The sequence below is a fragment of the Dermacentor andersoni genome, chromosome 1 (assembly GCF_023375885.2).
Source record: "Dermacentor andersoni chromosome 1, qqDerAnde1_hic_scaffold, whole genome shotgun sequence".
Classification (NCBI taxonomy): Eukaryota; Metazoa; Arthropoda; class Arachnida; order Ixodida; family Ixodidae; genus Dermacentor; species Dermacentor andersoni.
This window is the reverse complement of record NC_092814.1, coordinates 315649209-315667912: the sequence shown is the minus strand read 5'-3', so window position 1 is coordinate 315667912 and position 18704 is coordinate 315649209.

Sequence of the window (18704 nt, the reverse complement as noted above, 5' to 3'; positions counted from 1 at the left end):
AGTAAGTACAAGTAATTTCCCCTGTTTTCCTTGGTGTCTTTGTTTGTTGGCTTCTCATGATATGAATAATAAAAATCGGGCCCCTCGGTTAACTCCCTTTCTTCTCAGTAAACAGTGGTGAATTTCTAATCAAGTTGGTGCGCGCGAACATGGGATGTATTTTAAATGCGTGATCCAAGCGGCGGGAAGGTGAGATGGGCTATTTTGATGTGGAACTGCGAAGGTGAAAACTCACTGTGATAAAGCCTGTGGAAGTGGCAGAGTAGCGCGTTAAGCTTTCGATTTTCGAGTGTAGGCAGTTTCAATGAGACTTTGGTATCAGTTACACCATGGGAGCGTGAATATTTTTGTTGCATCGTTAGTCGGATACTCTGCTGGACGAAGGCGAGGTAGATGCAAGCTGACAAGCTGGAAGAATGGACGATTATTTTCAATTCACGTCGTAATATAAGGACAGACAAATGAAGGAGAGGAAGAGAACCAAGGTGAGGAAAACATAGGATAGGCAGCCAGAATGTCACGTGTAGTTGTCGGCTTCAGTTAAGCCAAGAAATGATAAGAAGAACACTGCAGTTACAACAATTTTCCCATGATAAAGCGGGCTGCTTTATTTTGGATGGACTAAAGTTTGTTAATTGGCTATAGCTGAATAGATGGTTACAAATAAGGGCGGCATATCCTGCTTCCGTACGAACTAAATTAGTGTATGCAAGAACACAATACAATAAATACAAGAAGGGCAGAGAAAAAAATAATACAGAGCTCAGAAATGTTCTCCTTTCCGCCCTTGTATTTTGCGCAGTACGTTGCTTGTTCAGTATGAACCAACTAGTTCGCAATTAAGTACATCTGTACAGCCTTATTGCATTTGTGACGAGCAATACAGGAGCACGTTAGGATTCCACCACCATTCCATTTCTTTCTTTTCGCCGCGTTGTTAATCGGATTCACTGATTATGGTAAAACACAAGTGATATGCGTCAACAGTTGCATATTCTCGGGAATTCCCAATTTATAAATCTGAAAAACTTCAGTGGTGAATGATCACATTGCACTGAGTGTCGGTTGAGCTGAGAAATTCAACAAAATGTCCGGAATTTCTGCGAATGACCACTGTTAGGATTGGGGGCTCAATCCCATCGCTCGTAATCAGTTGTCAAGCTTGGAGTCGGACATGAATTAGAAGGTATCTGGCCCATGCCGTCATCCAACTTATCCACGCTGAGGACGTTGATGAAGGGAAGGACTGCTTCTCATCGAGAACGAGGAATATGGGTTTATTTACAGTATCTACATCAGGAGGTTGCAGTTCATCAGTCTAGCATGACTGCGAGAGAAAGTACATCAGTCTAACATGACTGCTTGAGAAAGCACATCAGTCTAACATGATTGCTTGATAAAGATTGCACTGAGCAGCCGCACAACAGCGGTTTATAAACACACGGTCCTCCCCCGATACCCAGGTGACGGAAACGGCCGTCCAGTCATCGTAAACAAGTCGCCTCTCTGCGGGACGGTTTACACACACACACTCACACACACACACTTCCTTGCGCCAGGTTCACGGTCCGGAGCCGTCGTCAGACGGACTTCGTAGAACTCGGGGCTTGTGTCAGGAAAGGTGCCTTTTATTCCCCGAGCTGACCCCTGCAGCGCGGCCGGGTGCCCATTGTCTTGCGTCTTGGACGGCGCGTGGGAAGGAGCCTCGAACTACTTTCCCGCGAGCACTCCCCTGCTCGCGGCAGACTAGGGCGGCGGTGGCGTCTCAGTAGCAATAGTTGGTCCGCCGAACGCATTCAGTCACAACGGCGACGAGGATAGAGCGTAACGGTCGCGTTCCAAGAAAGGTTGCCGCCGCTGTCGCAACAGGCTGGCAAAACTTGCACCTCAGCTGGGCCGTTCTTAACACCACCGGCTACGTTCACTACGTAGTTTCGTCGATCAATACGTACTGAGAACCTTAAATCACATGAATGCACGCACGTACTCAGGAAAGTGAGTCCATTTGTTGCAGCCCATCCTATAGCCTCGCCCCTTCCCATTTTGATTTAACGATGGCCAGGAGACTCCGATTGACGTTCAAGGGGTTATCGCGATAGGAACGGTCGCTCCAACATATTGACAAGCTCCATCGCACACCGATGGTCTTTGTATACAACGGCTACGCGAGCGCAATCAATCCACGACAAGGTGCTCGGCTCCGGCATGCGCCATACTGTGAGTGAGTGCACACACGCGCGCACACGCACACACAAGAACATGCATGCACACACGCACACACAAGAGCATGCATACGCACACCCACACGCACACACACACAAGCACGGATGTGCACACAGACACGCACATGCGCGCACAGGCACGCATGAGCACACATACGCGCACACGTACGCACATATACACGTACATGCACACACACAAACCCATACAAACACGCACGAACGCGCGCACAAACACACACGCGCGAGCACACACGCAGACGCACCCAAACATGCATGTACACAAAAACATGCACATGCTCACACAGGCGCCCACGAACTCACACGCACACGCGTATGAGCACATACACACGCACATATTCACGTACATGTGCACATGCATGCACATACACACATGCAAGTGCACACACACATATGTACGCACGCACACACACCTGAGCAATCGCAAACACGCATGCACGCACACGCGCATGTACACACACACGCACTCGCATACACGCACATGCCCACACAAACACACACGAATGCGTGCACGCGCACATGCACACACGAGCACGCACACACACGCATGCACACACAGACAGGCACACAACCACGCACGAACACACACACACACACACGTATGCACACATAGACACGCAGATATACACGTACATGCGCGCACACACAAACACACGCACACGTGCATGCACACACACGCACGTACTACATACATACACACGCACGCGCCCGTACACAGGCACTCGCGCACGCCCACATAAACACACACCAAAGCGCGCGCACACACACACGTGAACACGCACGCGCACAACGCGCATGCACGCACACACGCATGCACACACAGTCGCGCAAATGTACATACATGCAGGCACGCACGAACACACACGCACACGCGTATGCACACATACGCACACAAATAAACGCGTACATGCACGCACGGGCAAACACTCACACACACGCGAGCACACACCTGTATGCACATACACACAGGCATGTGTGTGCGCATGCACACACGCGCACACACACACGGGCACAGGTACACATTCGCATACACACACAGACACGCAAACGCCACGCACACAGGCACATACATACGCATGTACACACACGCATGTACACACGAACAAACAAACACATATGCGCGCTGTTACGTTTCGCCTACCACGCGCGGTAATGCCGGCGCGGATGCAACGGACGCCGGGGCGTCGTTCCAAGCGGCGGACATTTTGGCCCGTTCGACGCCGCCGCAACGCCTCCCCGCCAAGCGTGTCCAGGCGTGTTTCAGTGCCACGTGTCTTCGTGCGTGCGTGTGTGTGTGTGTGCCCACGCTTGTCAAAGCGCGGCAGCCGGGGAGCGGAGCTCCCCAAGTGAGGTGCCAGGAGGTCTGTCCGTCGGCGGGTTGGCGATGCGTCACTACACTCGGTTCAGCATGTCTCTCGGCTCGACCGTGCGCGCCGTCGTGGGCTCATGCTCCGCCGTCGCGTGGGCTCATCCCGTGACCTTCCTTCTGGCCCGCGACGCGGAGAGTATAAGAGCAGCTGCCCCCGGACGCCAGGAGAGAGGCTCCGATTTGTACTGTTGAGTTACGTGCTCTCCCGTCTCTCCACTTCGGTCGACCTGACCGGCCGCTCTTTTGCTATGTTAGAATAAACAAGTTGTTCTGTTACCAGTCTACTCTTGCTTTGCCGGGACCTTCGGATGCTTCCAGTGCCCCAGGCCGCCAGGCCAACGCTACCCTTGGGGCTTGCGACCCATTTGAAATAACGGGCGTCAGCACCGAAACCCCAACAGCGCACAGAAGCACATATACACGCTTGCAACATAATCGTACACAAGGGCATGCACACACACACACGCGCGCACACAGCAAACACACGGGCACAGTCACACGTACACCCACACACACGCGCACGAGCACACAGCAAACACACGGGCACCGTCACACACAAGCAGGCGCACACGCAAGTGCACGAGCACACACGCCAACCTGCATGCACGCATACGCAGCACACACGTACGCACGCATCCACAGACATACACGCACATGCACATACACGCGCACACACACGCATGCAAAAAGTTCGTACACACAGTCGTGCATACGCACGCGCGCAGGCACACACATACGGGCGCAGGCACACAAACACGCAAGCACGCACGCACGCACGCGCGCGCACATATATGCATACACGCACACGACGTCCACATACACATGCATCCACACACATACACGCACACACGTGCAAGCGCAGATCGGAAGTGGCTCGAAAGATCCGTGTTTGCTCGAAATATCTTTCGCGTGGTTCAATAAGGCTTCAGCTGGGGCTATTTGGTATGACGCCGTTCTGTTTATTCCGCTAAACTATTGCACAAGTGACAAAATAAAGGAAACGGACACGCACGTGGGCAAATATTGCGGTCATGTGTGTCAGCTTCTTCGACATCGTACTAGTCTGGTCTGTCCTTTCGGTTTTCGGCAGAACCACCACGGACACAACAGACACTATCCAAGGAGTCGTTCTAGTTTTGTGAACGTGTCTGTGGTGATCCTATCTGGCAAACGACAATCACTCTACGGAATCACTATATGTCATTCTTGTCTGGTGAATATGGGGCGGTGTCTTCGTTTTTGTTTGGTGTCCTTTCGCTATTGTTTTTTCTCCCTGCACTCTTCATCATCTCTCCCGCACCGTGACTCGTCTACTCGCTTCTCCCAATCGGCTCCGCGTAAGTTCTTAGTCGTTTGACAGTTGTATTCAGTACATTACAAGAGGAACGAACATCAAATATCGAAATTTCTTATTACACTTAATACAATTTAAAGAAGTGTTTATTGCTGACAAGAAACTCTAGTATTCTGCAAGAGCCAGCGCCACAGGCAGGTATGTACGTACATAGCGAACCGACAACGCCTTCGACCCACAATGAGTTCCCGAAATGCAGTCAAAGTGGCTATCTCTGACGCCAAGACGATACGATGTTATAGGAGCGTGACAAATGATACGCGTCTACCTGGTGGCGGGAAGCTTGTCAAGCACGTCACTCCATCGTGTGTCTTCCCAGCGGAGTGGCGTTTGTTTCAGCCTTTTCTTTATTGGAGCGGTGGGCGTCAGTAATGAGCGCTGTTCTCTGTTATTTTTGTTTTTTCTCCCTGCACTCTTCATCATCTCTCCCGCTCCGTGACTCGTCTACTCGCTTCTCCCAATCGGCTCCGCGTAAGTTCTTGCCGGGGACAGGCCTTTATACATACATACATACATACATACATACATACATACATACATACATACATACATACATACATACATACATACATACATACATACATACACTCGAAATACTGCGCCGGTCCTGTACGACGGGCTTATTATATAGTAAACACGGTCACAGGCCCCAAGTGAGTCAGTGCTCGGGAAACTAATTACGATAATGCTCGTCTGTGGCGACCTCTAATCATGCGCCGGCTGATATAGAAATCACGCCCATCGTTGGCGAGCGAAACTGCGCGCCGCGGGCACGCAGGGCTGCGGGCGGCGGGAAGCGCAATAATGATAATGATGGGAAGAGCGCCGGCCGTGTGGCTTGCGCCTCTCCGCGTGATTGACAGCTGCGTAGCGGCGCGTACGCGCATGCCCTCGAGAAACCGTGCCCCCCTCGAAAAATAATAAATAAAAATAAAAAGAACGAGCAGTCAAAACAGAGAAATAAGGTAGATACGGGGGATAAGGAAACAAGGGCGGGTCCTGTCCGTCAGGTCGTCGGGGCCGCAACGAGAACGCGAGGGGCCGCACGCGATACGGAATACAAGCATCGCCATCCTTTCCTCCCCGTGTATGGTGCGGGAACGCTTCGGGCCTTCTCAGAGCTCGCCTCGCACTTGCTTTTCGCATTATTTATATGCTCGATATCATCGAGTGGTCCGCAGGCTGAATTATAGACGAGGTTGGTTCGGGGCTTTTATTTATCACAGATTGACACCGCGCTGGGGAAAACGCGCAAGTTGTATTTTATCTTGTTCTTCCGTCAAGGGTCCCTGTTTAGAAGATATTATTTGATACACACTACGTTGCTGGCGCCCAAGGGCACGCACGTACATGCTACTGCAAACGGAGTTTAAAAAAAAAAACCTCGGAACGGGGTTCGCTGTGTCCGTCCGTCGTTTCCGTTACGTTTCCGTCGTCGTGTCGTGTGTCTGCATACATTTCGGGTCGCAGAACTCGTAGTAGTGTAGGGGAAGGAGACGGCGTTGCGCACGTCGCAACGGAGCTGTTTTTTGAAAAGGTTGCGTCACCGAGAAGCAAGCAAGCTTGTTTTTAGAATATATGCTTACCAAGCTATACGAATGTGAAAGGTACGGCTGATTAAAAAAGTTAATTCTGCAGTTTTACGTGCCAGAACAAAGATCTGATTATGAGGCACGCCTTGGAGGGGGACTCCGGATTAATTTTTCACGTTGTGAGGTTTACTTTTTCTGTTCTTTTTCTTTCTTTCTTTCTTTTTTTTTTTTGATGCACACCCCTAAATGTAAATACACGAGTGTTCTTGCATTTCGCCTCCATAGATATGCGGTCGCCGCGGCCAGGGCCGAACCCGTGACCTCGCAATCGTCAGTGCAACGCCATAGCCACTGGGCTGACGCGGCGGGAAGTACTTTTGATGATAACCATAAGATGTAGTCTCAGTGTGTCTATACCTTATACATACAGCTAGGAGTCATGGTTCGGTAGCCGCGAATAGCTTATTTGACATCACGAATTGGTTTTCATGCCATCCTTGACGCAAGTTCGAGTCAACGTGCAGATCTACTTTACTGTACCATTACTAACAAAACATCGTAATAGCAAAAGTAGTTCCCGTACGTCTGGCATCGCAGGTCAAGCCGACGGCTGAGCTTCCGGAGCAGACATCATGGACATGCAAGCTCAGCGTAGCACAAATGCAGCTCGTCACTATACTTGACTTTTAGACTGCTAGACGCCAAGACAAGCGACAGCAACAATGATAAATACCGACACGCTCGAGCGTCGTTGGAGCAACAACAGCCTGTAGTTGCAAGTACAAGCATGGGAAGGCCCTCGAATCCGATTAACGAAGCTCTTGGTGCGCGCTCATAACAACGTCTATGCACTTGTAATTTAAACACAAGAACGCTGAACCGGTTCATTATAGCGAGTTTCTAATTGCTTATTTTCCATGACACTATAAATACGTGACTCGAAAAGGAAGACTATATGTCTAGACGAAACATGGCGCAATGCCTCATCAGATACATAATATATACATGCGGCCCCCATAACCATTGGCAAGAACGAAAAAAAGAAAGAAAGAAAGAAAGAGAGAGAGAAAGAAAGAAAGAAATGTCAAAATATACGTGCTGGCCAATTAGTTTACGTTTGGTAACACTGCTTCCCGTGCGTGTGTTGCATGTGCTAGTCAAACGGCATGACGCAGACAGTGGCCGCCGTATAAGTCAGCAGTGACTGGCAAGAGCCCGAACCTAAATTTAATTCGAATTTCGCTTCGTCGACTTTCGAAGCTTCTCGCCCCCTTGCCTGCGTCAGAATTTCCACTCGAGACATCCATCGCAGCGGCTTGGCTCGTAAAGAGACAATGGGAAAGATATGCCCTATAACCTGCTCGTGTGCAAGCGCGGCTATAATACGCACGCTGAGAAAACAAGCGCCACACACACACTGCGGGCAACGCCGGTGGTATGTACACTTGCGAGACACGCAAGGACAGCGCGAGTCGATTGTCCCGCGCTCGCACATTATTTTTTATTATGTTTTTTTTTCTTTCTGCGCGCCAGAAATGCGGGGCACGTCTGCGGTTCTATACGAGCGCGCTTTAACGCGAAACGCGATACCAACATTCAGATAAGCAAGGCGTCGCGCCGCCGTCGGGTCGCGAGAAAATGAAACCAAACACAAGGTGCGCCCGTAGGCAGCCACCGGCAGGGGGGCTAAGGGTGTCAGGGACACGGCTGCTTTCGTCGAGAGACATCGTGTGTACGAGGAGACTCCCCGAAGATGGAGGCCCCGTGTGCGCGGCGACCTCTGGACGATTGCCGCAGGTTCGTGGACGCGCGCCTGAGGCTGTATACTGTTTGGTCGGTAGCAGGCCTAAGAAGCGCTGTTTTGTAGAAGGTCATTGAATGTGCGCCTCGACGAAAAATATATATATAGAGAGAGATAGACAAAAGGTAGAAAAATATAGAAAAAAGGCATTAAATAATGAAGTCGTGTGGGAATACAAAAACGGCGAAGCCAGTTCCAGTTCCCATAGGGCCCACCGAGATGCATGGAGACACAATCACATGGTAATAATATTTACAAAAAAGTGTGCTCGTGTGTGTGTTGGGGGAACGGGGGGGGGGGGGGGGGGGTTGAGAAGAAAAAAAATTGACGGGGTTTGTGGCGCGCGCTAGGAAACACTGGAGTCCGGCAGCAGCTCCTACACCTAACATAAGGTATTCACTTTCTGCTGCGTTGTCAGCTATATACACTATAGGAAGCACGACGCTAGCATTGAAAACCACGTTTCGGAAAAATTATACGTGCTCAAGCATTGACCGCGTCGCCCACCGATACGCGTGGGCTGGTTATCGGTTATCGAGAAGGTGTCGAGAAGAGCTGCATGCAACAACACATGACATCAATTGGGACGACTCGAGCATACACATGCCGCGATGACTCGGTGGTTCCGTGTCGTACTGCTGATAAGCACGAGACCGCGTTGTTTCCTTACAGTGTTTATTTGTTCACAGTATACTTCGAAGAAATCCACAGGACAATCTATGAGATCACTGAGAGAATCTCCACGTTTTCCATGAAGAAAGCCACCACAACGCGGTTAATGCCATTGGGTCAACTTAAGCATTTTCTAAGCCCCGGTATATTGGGACACATTAGGACACATGGATGCCCGCATTAGGATCATCTTATTTACGCACTGGCAGAACCGCGCTGCAAAGCGCCGCCATGCGCTACACTAAACCGAACGAGACAGAGAAAGCTATGCGAAAAAGACGCTTTGAAGAGTGCAGAGCGAGAAAGCGTTAATTTACCGAGAAAAATAAAATATGGCAGAGTCGATGACGTGAACCGCTGTGATACTTGGGAAAAGGTGCAGGAAGCTAAGTAACGTGGACGACGAAAAATACTGGAGTATTTTATAGTCAAATAAACCACGAAGTCTGGCTTATTTGCCTAAAAAAAAGACACTTTACAAGAAACTGACTTTGCAAACTGGCTTACATGCATTGCAAAGTCAGTCTCTTCAATTAAAAAAAAATTAAGCAAGATGAGGCATCATATTTAATATTTAAAAAGATGGCTCGCCTATGTTCCACCACACACTGCCCATCCACTGTCCAGGTACGTTTTCTCGGTGAACACTCGGAAAGTTTCTCCGACGCGGAAGTCATACTCGTCAGCAGTACGCAGCGGAACGCAGCACCTAGCTTGAAAATCTCGTTGGCCACCTGGGTCTGACCATGCTTTCATTCAGTGGCGCTCCAAGTAGATGAGCTCGATCGTTCCATGCTTGCACTGTACCACTGAGAAGCTCGGCTGCAGCACGGTCAGTAGAGGACTCCCTTCGGCTCCGCAGGTTGGCCTGCGAACACTTCGAAGCCGTTCGGAGGATCGCCGGCACCCACGCCCCCGCTGGCTAACACTGCTGCTGTAACTGCCCACGGACTTCGGCCTCGTACGCGCCCGGTGGACTTGTTGGAATGCCCTTTGGCGGTTGAGTCAAAGGAGACCCTCGGCTTGCCGGCGACGCCGAAGGCAAGTGAACGAGACGCGACGATGTCTGCTCGTGTGTACAGATAGCCTCCAGCTTCCGAGATTTCCATCACCGGGCCGATGTAGTCAGCATCGAACAAGTCCTTGGACCGCTGGATGAACTCGACGTCGTCCTGGAGACTTATCTCGAGCAGTCGCATCGCGTGCCCGTCGTCCTCGAATGAAGCTTGAAGCACGCCGAAGTTCTGGACGCATTCTCGTCCGCGCTGAGCCCTTAAGTTCATCTCGGCCAAGTGGAGGATACCCCGAACGAGCATATCCGTGAACTGGCAGTAGCTCGCTTCTGGGGAATGGGTCTTCTGCCTTACCGTACCGGGTTCCCAGATGCTCCGTCGCCCTCCTGAGACAACTTCAGGGGTTCAGGCTCGCGGGGTCGTTAGCAGCGTTCTCACCCAAATGCATGGAAGCTAAGAAGAATGGATGGGGATGAGCGTGTCGCGAACGCCGCACAATTCTTCTTCTGCCTCTTCTTCTTCTGCCTCTTCTTCACCACTCCGCGCGAGAATTGCGTGAGCATGAGCGTCGCCTATTTTCCTTTTTCTTCTTTCTGAGTGATTCTTGACTGCCACTGAACATTCTAGTGAAAGGAGGATTCCATGATGCTCGCGTAGCGGTATTCAGGCGCGAAGTTTGAACAACCCAAGATAGTTTCAAAAGCAATCCATTTATTACAACGCCTCAGTCTTGGTGAGGCAGCTAACGACATGCTAGGCGAGACCAATGATACCCAGGAGAATAATGCCTAGACTATAAGATATATAAGGTCAAGATACGATCCACTGATATGCAGCCCTGGACAAAGGATCAAAATAATTAAGCTTAAAGGTGTGGTTCGTTTCATCATAGGTCACTATAAGAACTTTCGTGCATAGAATCATGCGAGGACTTCTATGTTCGCCACTCGTCTTGGCCACACGCCACTCGTGTTTTGCGGTTCACTTCGAAGAATTATGTATGCTGCCGTACCATGGTAGGCGCTCTTGAATATCGTTCCACAAGTCCACGAACGGTAAACAGTGAGTGTTGTATCGTTCCAACACTCGGTGGTTCCGTGTCGTACTGCTGATAAGCACGATACCGCGTTGTTTCTTTACAGTGTTTATTTGTTCACAGTATACTTCGAAGAACTCGGCAGGACGATCTATGAGATCACTGAGAGAATCTGCACGTTTTCCATGGAGAAAGCCACCACAACGCGGTTAATGCCATTGGGTCAACTTAAGCATGTTCTAAGCCCCGGTATATTAGGACACATTAGGACACATGGATGCCCACATTAGGACCATCTTATTTACGCACTGGCAGAACCGCGCTGCAAAGCGCCGCCATGCGCTACACTAAACCTAACGAGACAGAGAAAGCTATGCGAAAAGGACGCATTGAAGAGTGCAGAGCGAGAAAGCGTTAACTTGCCGACAAAAATAAAATATGGCAGAGTCGATGACGTGAACCGCTGTGATACTTGGGAAAAGGTGCAGGAAGCTAAGTAACGTGGACGACGAAAAATACTGGAGTATTTTATAGTCAAATAAACCACGAAGTCTGGCTTATTTGCCTAAAAAAAAGACACTTTACAAGAAACTGACTTTGCAAACTGGCTTACATGCATTGCAAAGTCAGTCTCTTCAATTAAAAAAAAATTAAGCAAGATGAGGCATCATATTTAATATTTAAAAAGATGGCTCGCCTATGTTCCACCACACACTGCCCATCCACTGTCCAGGTACGTTTTCTCGGTGAACACTCGGAAAGTTTCTCCGACGCGGAAGTCATACTCGTCAGCAGTACGCAGCGGAACGCAGCACCTAGCTTGAAAATCTCGTTGGCCACCTGGGTCTGACCATGCTTTCATTCAGTGGCGCTCCAAGTAGATGAGCTCGATCGTTCCATGCTTGCACTGTACCACTGAGAAGCTCGGCTGCAGCACGGTCAGTAGAGGACTCCCTTCGGCTCCGCAGGTTGGCCTGCGAACACTTCGAAGCCGTTCGGAGGATCGCCGGCACCCACGCCCCCGCTGGCTAACACTGCTGCTGTAACTGCCCACGGACTTCGGCCTCGTACGCGCCCGGTGGACTTGTTGGAATGCCCTTTGGCGGTTGAGTCAAAGGAGACCCTCGGCTTGCCGGCGACGCCGAAGGCAAGTGAACGAGACGCGACGATGTCTGCTCGTGTGTACAGATAGCCTCCAGCTTCCGAGATTTCCATCACCGGGCCGATGTAGTCAGCATCGAACAAGTCCTTGGACCGCTGGATGAACTCGACGTCGTCCTGGAGACTTATCTCGAGCAGTCGCATCGCGTGCCCGTCGTCCTCGAATGAAGCTTGAAGCACGCCGAAGTTCTGGACGCATTCTCGTCCGCGCTGAGCCCTTAAGTTCATCTCGGCCAAGTGGAGGATACCCCGAACGAGCATATCCGTGAACTGGCAGTAGCTCGCTTCTGGGGAATGGGTCTTCTGCCTTACCGTACCGGGTTCCCAGATGCTCCGTCGCCCTCCTGAGACAACTTCAGGGGTTCAGGCTCGCGGGGTCGTTAGCAGCGTTCTCACCCAAATGCATGGAAGCTAAGAAGAATGGATGGGGATGAGCGTGTCGCGAACGCCGCACAATTCTTCTTCTGCCTCTTCTTCTTCTGCCTCTTCTTCACCACTCCGCGCGAGAATTGCGTGAGCATGAGCGTCGCCTATTTTCCTTTTTCTTCTTTCTGAGTGATTCTTGACTGCCACTGAACATTCTAGTGAAAGGAGGATTCCATGATGCTCGCGTAGCGGTATTCAGGCGCGAAGTTTGAACAACCCAAGATAGTTTCAAAAGCAATCCATTTATTACAACGCCTCAGTCTTGGTGAGGCAGCTAACGACATGCTAGGCGAGACCAATGATACCCAGGAGAATAATGCCTAGACTATAAGATATATAAGGTCAAGATACGATCCACTGATATGCAGCCCTGGACAAAGGATCAAAATAATTAAGCTTAAAGGTGTGGTTCGTTTCATCATAGGTCACTATAAGAACTTTCGTGCATAGAATCATGCGAGGACTTCTATGTTCGCCACTCGTCTTGGCCACACGCCACTCGTGTTTTGCGGTTCACTTCGAAGAATTATGTATGCTGCCGTACCATGGTAGGCGCTCTTGAATATCGTTCCACAAGTCCACGAACGGTAAACAGTGAGTGTTGTATCGTTCCAACACTCGGTGGTTCCGTGTCGTACTGCTGATAAGCACGATACCGCGTTGTTTCTTTACAGTGTTTATTTGTTCACAGTATACTTCGAAGAACTCGGCAGGACGATCTATGAGATCACTGAGAGAATCTGCACGTTTTCCATGGAGAAAGCCACCACAACGCGGTTAATGCCATTGGGTCAACTTAAGCATGTTCTAAGCCCCGGTATATTAGGACACATTAGGACACATGGATGCCCACATTAGGACCATCTTATTCACGCACTGGCAGAACCGCGCTGCAAAGCGCCGCCATGCGCTACACTAAACCTAACGAGACAGAGAAAGCTATGCGAAAAGGACGCATTGAAGAGTGCAGAGCGAGAAAGCGTTAACTTGCCGACAAAAATAAAATATGGCAGAGTCGATGACGGGAACCGTTGTGATACTTGGGAAAAGGTGCAGGAAGCTAAGTAACGTGGACGACGAAAAATACTGAAGTATCTTATAGTCAAATAAACCACGAAGTCTGGCTTATTTGCTTAAAAAAAAAAAACACTTTACAGGAAACTGACTTTGCAAACTGGCTTACATGCATTGCAAAGTCAGTCTCTTCGATTAAAAAAAAATTAAGCAAGATGAGGCATCATATTTAATATCTAAAAAGGTGGCTCGCCTATGTTCTACCACACACTGCCCATCCACTGTCCAGGTACGTTTTCTCGGTGAACACTCGGAAAGTTTCTCCGACGTGGAAGTCATACTCGTCAGCAGTACGCAGCGGAACGCAGCACCTAGCTTGAAAATCTGGTTGGCCACCTCGGTCTGGCCGTGCTTTCATTCAGTGGCGCTCCAAGCAGATGAGCTCGATCGTTCTATGCTTGCACTGTACTACTGAGAAGCTCGGCTGCAGCACGGTCAGTAGAGGACTCCCTTCGGCTCCGCAGGTTGGCCTGCGAACACTTCGAAGCCGTTCGGAGGATCGCCGGCACCCACGCCCCCGCTGGCTAACACTGCTGCTGTAACTGCCCACGGACTTCGGCCTCGTACGCGCCCGGTGGACTTGTTGGAATGCCCTTTGGCGGTTGAGTCAAAGGAGACCCTCGGCTTGCCGGCGACGCCGAAGGCAAGTGAACGAGACGCGACGATGTCTGCTCGTGTGTACAGATAGCCTCCAGCTTCCGAGATTTCCATCACCGGGCCGATGTAGTCAGCATCGAACAAGTCCTTGGACCGCTGGATGAACTCGACGTCGTCCTGGAGACTTATCTCGAGCAGTCGCATCGCGGGCCCGTCGTCCTCGAATGAAGCTTGAAGCACGCCGAAGTTCTGGACGCATTCTCGTCCGCGCTGAGCCCTTAAGTTCATCTCGGCCAAGTGGAGGATACCCCGAACGAGCATATCCGTGAACTGGCAGTAGCTCGCTTCTGGGGAATGGGTCTTCTACCTTACCGTACCGGGTTCCCAGATGCTCCGTCGCCCTCCTGAGACAACTTCAGGGGTTCAGGCTCGCGGGGTCGTTAGCAGCGTTCTCACCCAAATGCATGGAAGCTAAGAAGAATGGATGGGGATGAGCGTGTCGCGAACGCCGCACAATTCTTCTTCTGCCTCTTCTTCTTCTGCCTCTTCTTCACCACTCCGCGCGAGAATTGCGTGAGCATGAGCGTCGCCTATTTTCCTTTTTCTTCTTTCTGAGTGATTCTTGACTGCCACTGAACATTCTAGTGAAAGGAGGATTCCATGATGCTCGCGTAGCGGTATTCAGGCGCGAAGTTTGAACAACCCAAGATAGTTTCAAAAGCAATCCATTTATTACAACGCCTCAGTCTTGGTGAGGCAGCTAACGACATGCTAGGCGAGACCAATGATACCCAGGAGAATAATGCCTAGACTATAAGATATATAAGGTCAAGATACGATCCACTGATATGCAGCCCTGGACAAAGGATCAAAATAATTAAGCTTAAAGGTGTGGTTCGTTTCATCATAGGTCACTATAAGAACTTTCGTGCATAGAATCATGCGAGGACTTCTATGTTCGCCACTCGTCTTGGCCACACGCCACTCGTGTTTTGCGGTTCACTTCGAAGAATTATGTATGCTGCCGTACCATGGTAGGCGCTCTTGAATATCGTTCCACAAGTCCACGAACGGTAAACAGTGAGTGTTGTATCGTTCCAAGATGGCACGATCTTCCTTGTTTAGGGAGCCAGCCGTAGCTTTTCGGAAGGCAGTCACCCGATTCGTGACGATCGAATTACGTACATCGGACGCGCGTTACTGTCTTTTAAAATTTTGTGGTGCCAATAAATGTTTTACAAGACTTGATTTATGCCCTAAAGGATGAAGAACACGTGCGTAAGAAATTACCGACTACTTGTACTAAAAAGCATTCGACATGTTCCTAAAATATTTGCAACAGGTTTCAACATCCTGAGCAGCCCTCTTTAGTACGCGTCGCCCAACAGTTCGGATGTTTGTGACAAAAATGTTCTTCTAACTTAATGCTACACTAAGACATTAACAATAGCTATCATCCGGCACTCATGACTGGCGTAGACTTGGCCGAAGTTAAAGCCAGGGCATGCTAAATGGCGTCATCCTTGATCAAGGTGCAAAGGGTACTCGTAATGCAATCTACACGTATAGGAATAATCGGATATCATCCCCGCTCAGCCACTAAGCGGCGTACTACGACCTTCAGCATCACTGTGTTTAAACTTGAAAAAGCGAAATTCTCGTGATCAGACGTAGCTGGCCGTGTGCGATCATTCATGACCCAATTAGTGCACTTGCTGGCTCGTCAATGGTCCTAAGCAGATACTCCTAATGGCTATCTAAACAGAGACGATAAGCGTGGCAGCTGGATACAATATTGCACAGAAGCCCAAGAGCTCGGGCTTCTCGAATGCTATTCAATAGCCTCCACGTGGCGAAAAATGACCCAATAATGATGAAATAGAACCATGGATCTCCTTCCTTATTAAAGAACGGGACCGTTGGCAAAGTTGGAACTTCTCTATCACTGCTTGTGTGGGTGCTCCTGATTCGCGCAGGCCTTTATATGTACAGTTCCGCTGAGTTCAGCGGCTTCGTCTTCGACACAATGACCGGTACTGTTCCAGAAATTAGTGTACCCCTAGCACTCGAATAACAGCCTCTGTCCCCGTTATACAAAACGTGCCGCCACATGGCTCGGCTGGCTCGTTATGACGTCACAAATGGATAGCTCTACCATTCGCGATCGCAGACCACTGCCGTCTAAACTATACGGTGATACAACAGGCACAGGAAAGAGAATGTTCGAGCAATGCGAAAATACAAGACAGGCCTCCGACTCGGGAGCGAAACGGCGCTGCATAGACGGTGCTCTGACCCGACGCACATGCTGTCTGTCCCCTTCGCCGGACCCCTAAATAAATGCGTACAACATTCCGATCAATCCCGCACCAAACAACAGTTCCGAGCCTCGCTCTTTCGGTCATGCCGAGCAGATTAGAACGGAGGAGTTTCTCATCCCTTTGACAACGCCTGAAAGTCCCTTTAAAGTTTCAGCTGCAAAACGCACGACACTGGCGCGCGCTGGTTCAAACGTATACGCTACCACCGCGCAAGCTCGCTGCCCGAGCCAGCGTGCGGAAGCGGAGCCGCGTTCGTATCTATGAGCATGTTCTCCGAACCGCGGTCCTCGCAGCGTGTGAGCAGTAGGCAGTGTACAAGGTTCATCTATTTTGCAGCCGGCAAACGCTACTCGTGAGCGTGCGCGGCGCTTGCCTTCTGGTCCGTTCCCACAAACCGAGACCCGGCGAGCTTTGGGAATAGCGCAACCTGCCCCCGCCACCAACCTTGCTCCCCGTTTTCCCAAAACTTTTTTTCCCCCGTCGCGCTGTTCGTAGACCACATCCCCCGCATCCCTGCGTGTACACTGCGCACCGCTCCTTAGTAATGGGTGGCCGAACGAGGGGCTTAAATGAGAGAACACTGCTGCGGCGGGCAGCAGAGCGCGCGGCTCTCGAACGTATAAACCGCCAACTACGCTGCTCCCCCTCCCTACATTGGTTGCACACAGAAAACAGTTTGACTGATGCACAGAAAACAGCATAGGTGAAACCGAGCGTACGTGCGTGCGTTGCTTATAAAATCCAGAGCGAAGGAACCTTCGCTCTCACGGCGTGCGCGAGAACTCTTGTCGATGCTCGATGAACATTTAGCAGTGTTGTAAATAATAATAAAAAAATAGAGCACATTAGAAACCACTGGTCCGTCGTTTAGAAGTGCACTTCAATTAGGCCGGGTGACATTTAATGCAGCACACTGTTAACATTTAGGTCAAATATATATATGTGTCTACTTCACCCATTAGGCTCATGCATACACCTGTGTCCGCATTCTGTACTGTATACTTAGAAGGGATTCCTGGCTATATAGTCAGGCCGTGAAAGCTCGATCAAGGAGCTGTAGTAGACAATGATTTCTGCGCTAAGCGGCCGGCAAATTACAACTGCATAATCAGTCGTATACCTTAAAGCGGTTTAGAGCGACAACTATCATTGATACATTATACATATATAGTATACCGCGAACACATTGTGTATCTCACGGAGAAAGCTGCAGTTACTACCGGAGAAAGGAGAAAAGACGAAATCAGCTTGATTCTACGGCTACACAGTGTTCACCCACAGAAGCACATTGTTCGTGGTAGTGCTATGAATCCTGCGATGGGGGGGATCGCTCGTCTGCACCGCAGTGCCGTGATTTCTACAAAATTCGAAGCGATGAAATTAGCACCTAAGCTTGAAGATACTTTAAACTAAAGCTGCACCCATATTTGTGCAAAGTGAACAATGCCATAGGCTATGTAACACTTATTTCCTCAAGAAAACATCAGACGCATGAAAAAAGCTCATTGATATAGTGAATGATAGCGATTTATTACAGTTAGGTATATCGCAACTGAATCACTTGCGCCTATAGGTGAACAGAAATGGCATTTAGATCATGCATTTGCAGTGCAATATGGAAATACTCTGCTCGTGTTCCATATACATACATAGCCGATCCGATATCCCCGTATTTAATGTGATGATGGAATCAAATCCAAATTACTGAAACGTTTTAAGAATTTTTAGTTTTATTAGATAGTTGAACTTACAGAATGTATTGTGTCAGACGCGCATGGCTCTATGCATGTGCCCTGGCCAGCATGCTATCTGTAACACGTGGCTGTTATCATGCAGCCGCCGATACACTATATACGTTGGGAAGCAATCTCGAATAAACGTTCTTCTTCTGGTTGCTTTCACGCTGCGTGTTCATTGTTGGACGCCGGAACACAGAAGGAGTGTGCATACCTGCATTGGCGTGCATCTGCGAACGGACACTTACGTCAGAATCGTTAGCACAAGCGTGCTCAACATTACGATGCGCCTCCCCGTATATGACAGCTGCGACCACCTGGCAACAAGAAATGCAAAAAGCTCAGAGTACTGCGGACAATGCTGAGACAAAA